Below are 6000 nucleotides of genomic sequence, written 5' to 3'. Positions count from 1 at the left end.
TGATTGTTATATTTTCTTTTTCATGTCTTCAATAATCATCCAGAAGTGATATTATGGACTGGCACTCAGGGGCTGTGTGAACTGTGAGAATCTACATTCTCAAATCTTCTCAAATCTTACTTGCTATTCTTCCCATTCGTCTCACATCATCGGGGAGCATAGTAAAACGAACCTTTTTCATTTTACTCACCTTGAGGTACTGAAACCAACCAGAGAGACTAGACTAAGGAGCATTATGGAGTTTCATGTTGTCACAGATGCATGAAAATGTATCAAGTTCTACCCCATTCAGAATAGAGAGGTTGGGAATACCTTTTAATCTGGGGGGGGGTGATATTAAATTTATCAGCACGTAACTGTTTATCTTTTAAACTACGGAAAGAAATCAGAGCAAAGTTTATTTAAAAAAATAAGAGAACACATCCAAACAGCTTTTACCAGAGATTTCACTTTTCTTTTTCCATTTAAAGGTGAAACATTATTTTAAAATTTGCATATTAATGTCAAAGGAGAGAGAGGCCAGCTCTCCATATAAGATCTCATTCATTCCTCACAACACCCTTAATAGAGTAAATATTATTAATCCACATTTTATCAATGAAAGACCATCTTTAGGGAGGTTAAGTCAGTGGTCTGTGGTCATGAAGGCAGTGAGCAGCTGAACTGGATTGGAGGTAAGGTGTGCTTACCTCACAGTTTCTGTCCTGACCACTCTACTGCATGGCTTCTCAAAACATGGTCTCGGCAACTTGATAGGACCATTATGTATTACATGCCGGCAGTTACGCTACATGTTTACATTGTTATCTCTATTAATGTTCTAACTACTCTGTGACTGGGATATTATTATCTGCACTTTGGAGATCAGGGAACTGGCCTGGGTAACTTTCCCAAGGTCACAGAGCTCACATGGCAGAGTCATGCTCTTAGACACCATTCATTCCTTCAGCTCACGTTTATTAAACACGGCCTCAGTGCTGGGCCAGGGTGAGAAGGAGATACATATTTTCTGTTCTCAGCTACTTTAAATATTAGTAAAATATTTTTTGAATGAAGGTGTTGGCTCATGCAAAAACTAAAGAACAGACATCATCAAAGCATTAGTGTTTCTGACATTTGACTTTAGGCTCTCCAAGGGGCCCTCCAGTGCCTCCCTAGAACACTCTTTGAGAATGACTGCCCTGAGTTTAATCCATCTGCTCTGGAGTCTAGGAAGAGCCTGTGCTTTCACCCTGGGGCTGAAAGAAAACACTGGCTTCCTTTCCGGTCTCCTTTGTCCCCACCCTCACCAGTTCTCTCCTGCAGGGGAGAGGCTTGACCCTCTGATGCCCACCACCCACATGTCCCCAGACCCCCATTCTGATTGTCTCCTTTCTTCTGCTGCCAGGCACCTCCAGGGAGACACTTATCCCAGGTGCTTCCATTTCCACACCACCCAATTCATCCTTAATTCCCTCAACGTACCATTATCCTCACCCCAAACCCTGTAAGTTCAAAGTCACCAATGACCCCCAGTCACTAGTCTAATTATCCTTTCTTAGTCACCTCCACCAAATCCTGATTACAGGATCGAGTCCAGATCCGACTTCCCTTGTTCTCCACCATCTTTGGGCTTGGACCAAAATTCTCCTTTTCTCTCTGGTGACTCTGACGTAAGCAGCTTTGTTTCAGCAAAACTGGTTGACTCCATGTTTCCTGAAGGCATTTTACACATTTCTGTGTTAGGCAGTCATAGCAGTTTTCTTATTAGGCAGATGAAGTATGGCTTAGAGTACCAGTGTAATAAAGGCCCAAAGGACAGAGAAAAGTGAAGCTTCAATTAAACTATCCACAATTTTTCTATTAGAAAGTCTAGAAAGAAGCTGTCTTGATTTCAGCACCCATGAATGATCTGTGCTTTAGAGGTCAGGGTGTGTGAGTATGTTTTCACTATGTAAGGGATGAGTTAGAGGGTGTACTTTTCAGTATATAGTGCTTGAGTCCCTTGAATGCCCCTAATGAGATCTAAGACTTTGGGAAGGTTTTCTAACACGCTGAGACTCAACTACCCCATCTATAAAATGGAGGTGATTATGGTCCCTGCTTGATAGTATTGTTTGAAGAACTAAGGAAATGATGCACATAAAATGCTTGGCATAGAGGTGTTCGGTAAATGCTAGTCACCATAGTTGCCGCGGTAGCAGCTGCTCATGTGTGTGCCTACTGTCCTACCAAACGTATGCCTCCCGTGGCTTCCTGTTGTTTTAAGCCACCGCCTTGCTGGCTTCAAACAACAGAAATGTATTCTCCCACAGTTCTGGAGACCAGAAGTCTGAAGCCAAGCTGAGTCTCCAGAAGAGAAGCTGCTCCACGCCTCTTCCAGCCTCTGATGACTGTTGGAATTTCTTGGTGTTCATTGGCTTGTGACCACATCCCTTAAATCTCCGCCTCTGTCTTCACACTGCCTTGTTTTCTGTCGAGGTGAGTCAGAGCTCTATCGCTCTCTTAGAAGGACACCTGTGATGACAGTTAGGGTCCACCCAGTGAATTCAGCCATCTACTCATTTCTAGATCCTTTACCGTAATCACATCTGCAAAGACCCTTTTTCTAAATAAAGTGACAGTCAACAGGTTCCAAGGCGTAGGATTTGGACATGTCTTTGGGAGCCGCTATCAGCCTATCGCACCAAATTAGAGGCCTCTTGAAAGGAGTAATCTGTTTCCTGCATCTCTGTACTGCCCACAACATCTAGAACTGTGAATAGAGGGTGATGGGCTCATGGGGGTTCATAAGTTATTAATAAGTAAGTAAATAAGTAAATTACCAAAAAGGTTCATGCTTGGACCAGTGATGAGAGTGTGTGTGCCTTAGGTCCAATTAGAAAAAAATCAAAACAGAGCAGGTATTCAGGTAACATCCATTGAATGAAAAGCCTAGTATTAAAGATTTTATAACTAGTCAGTAGTTTGATAAAACTATTCGATTATTAGAAAAATTTCATTTTCAATTTAAAAAATTCTAATGTGTACAAAGCTACGTCTGTGCAGTCCAATCCCATCCTGAGTGGTTTCACACTCAAAGAATGAGAGCCCACGAAGGGATTCCAGTGTTTACCCACACTTCTCGCAGACATTCTAAAAAGAAATTGTATTGGAGTGTAGTTGATTTACAATCTTGTGTTAGTTTCAGGTGTACAGCAAAGTGAATCTGTTATACATATACATAAATCCACCCTTTTTTAGACTCTTTTCCCATATAGGCCATTACAGAGTATTGTTCTCTCAAACATTTAAAGGTCCAAGCACGAGAGGACAGCAACTCATTAAATCCCCTGTTCTAATCTCTCATCTATGCTGCAAGCTTCTGAAACAATGGAGCCTCTCATTTTACTGACCCCAAAGAACACTTCCATGCATGATGTCCCACTGCGTTGGCCCTTTCCACAGTAAAATATGCCACCATCCTCTGCTAATATTATCTCCCTCTCAGCCAGGAGGCTGGGGTAGGGAGGTGGGGGATGTGACCACTCTTTTAGGACACAGATGGAGGGGGCACCTCAGAGGACTTGGAATTGATAGCCACTGTTTGGCTGAACCAGCTGGCTTTTACTTCTTGCCTCTTTAGAGTGTTCACCAATCGCAGAAATATATTAGCTCTCCCTTGGTGATATATACAGTATCTAGAAATCAGATGTTTGGCAAATAGCCCACCTGGGTCCAGTCAAAATAAGATGAATAATTCTTCAACTAGTGTGAGATTAAAAAGACAGAGTCTGGTGGTGTATACAAAGCCATTTTCTTTCTTAAACTCTTAGAAATCACAAAACGTGCCCCACAGTAGACACTGCACTTTTCATTGCCAAGGAGAAAACTCAAAATAAAGGCCCACTACTGAATGGATGGCTCCATCAGAGGAGAGCCGTGGCACGTTAAATTCAATGAACCACTCAAGCTCCTGATTGCATATATTATGGGAACTCTATAGGCTATAGGTTAAAAGATTAGTCCAGGAAGAAACAATATACTACTGTATTGGCTTTCTTGCTGGCAGTCTCAGCTTCAGGCACAAGACGATGCTACCTGATAGTTGCCATGGTAACCATGCAAGTGTTCGGCTGGAGCATTTTCAGACGGAAAAATAGAGCATCATACACGAGTTTGCTGTTTAAAGAGAAAGAGGATGGGCAGCAGCTTGGAAATTGGGAGTCTGCCAGTATCAATTCTGCAATGTCAGGCTCATGAGTCTTCTGATTTTTGTGATGCTGGTTGAAGTTGCCATGGCACGCCTGTTTATGGGTGTCCAAAATCTGTGGTATCCTGGGTGATTTTCAGGTGAAACAATAGGGTAAGAGGTGCATCTGTGATGCCGTGGAGGTTGGAGAGGTCTTTCTGTCCTGTGGAGACTTGGGCTTGCAATCTTCCCCCAACCGTAGCTCTCTAGTGTCTTACTGAATCCGCCAGGTCCTATATTCACAATGGTTATATACCCACTGGGCTTAATGCAACTCTGCTAACTCTGCCTCCGTGCCCTGCACACTAATTCTTTGCTGGTTATAGCTTTTGAAAGATTGAGGGATTCGTTCAGTGGTCCTTTCGACCTCTCCGAACGTCGCCCTACAAAATGAGGCTCCTGCCTTACTTCTGTCTGCAGCTGCCTGCTCCACAAACACTGTTCCCTCCCTGGCATTCCCTTCTCTTTACCACCTGCGCCCCTCATTTGCAGCCTGGCTGCTTTATTTTCGAGTTGTCAGCTTCCTGGACGGAGGTTGCAAGTGAGCAACAGATCTAACCTTTTTTGGGGAACTACATAATGGTTGCAAAACGAAACCAACATTCAATCAGGGTATTTCACATAACATTCCAGATTCTGGCAACTCTTCACCCACACTCTTGTTGCAGCAGCAATTGGCTAGAGCTGTGGAGTAACTGTCCTCTTTAGATCAAGTTCATGTTCCGTCAGTTGCGGCTGCATTACCACAGTTACTCACCTGCCTGGCTCCTGCAACATCTGGAAGGACTCCTGTCCTTGAGGATGGGGGCAGCATCACATCCTGTCCTTCCCTCCATGTTCCCCCTGTATTTGTTTCTCCCCGGGCCCTCATTTCTTCACTTGATAGGTTCACGATATAGATTTATTAATGAAAATCCAAGGTAATATCATCTATCTGATGAATACTTACTGCTTACTCAGGCTCTCCTCCTCAGATCAAGTGAATCTGAGTTGCTTGCATGCCTGGTGATAAACGTGGCCTCACAACAAGAAAACTCTCCCGATGGGATGGGAAGGAGTTTCTGGTAGTGAGAGCGTCACCAGAGGTGTGGCCCCAGCTTGGGTATCCTTCTTTAAATGGATTGAAGGGAAGGCTGGGCAAACCTGGGGGCCTATGCCATGGCAGCCTCTGCAGGCTCCTCGAGGGAACAATCCTTCCGGTCTTCCACGCATCGTCCATGCATCCATCCGTTCATTCATTCAGTCAGTCAACCATTCCATCAGGGTTTACTGGGAATATTTCACAACTAGGCATTATGGAGAGTGATAACAGGGAGGGAAACCGTCCATGTCTCTGTTCTCAGAGACGTTTCATAGTCTAGTGGACACTTTTTAAATTCAACGGATAAAAGCAGCTGCTAAGCAAACTTCATGACCAGTTTCAGAGAGATCGAACTGTGCCAGAGACAAGTTAAAAAATGGAGAAGAAGTAAAAGGAAGGGGAAAGAGTGCAAGAAGGAGAGATGTAAATGCCCAAAATATAGATGGAAGCTATTTAATTTCTCAACCCACAAAGAAATAAAATTAAAACAGTAATGATCTATCTTTATAACTACTCAACTTGGCAAAGATTATTTAAAAAGAATCATAATGGCCATTATGGAGAAGGTGTGAGGAAATGAGCACTCTTGTTTTTTTGTTTGTTTTTTGTTTTTTTAATGGAAAAGTAAGTGGGCACAGTTTTTTAAGAGGGCAATTGGCAATAAATGTGAAAATTCATTAACATTTTTTGATTTAGTCATGAAATTTCT

This window comes from Lagenorhynchus albirostris, chromosome 6 (genome assembly GCF_949774975.1).
Source record: "Lagenorhynchus albirostris chromosome 6, mLagAlb1.1, whole genome shotgun sequence".
NCBI lineage: Eukaryota > Metazoa > Chordata > Mammalia > Artiodactyla > Delphinidae > Lagenorhynchus > Lagenorhynchus albirostris.
This window is presented reverse-complemented; position numbering follows the sequence as displayed.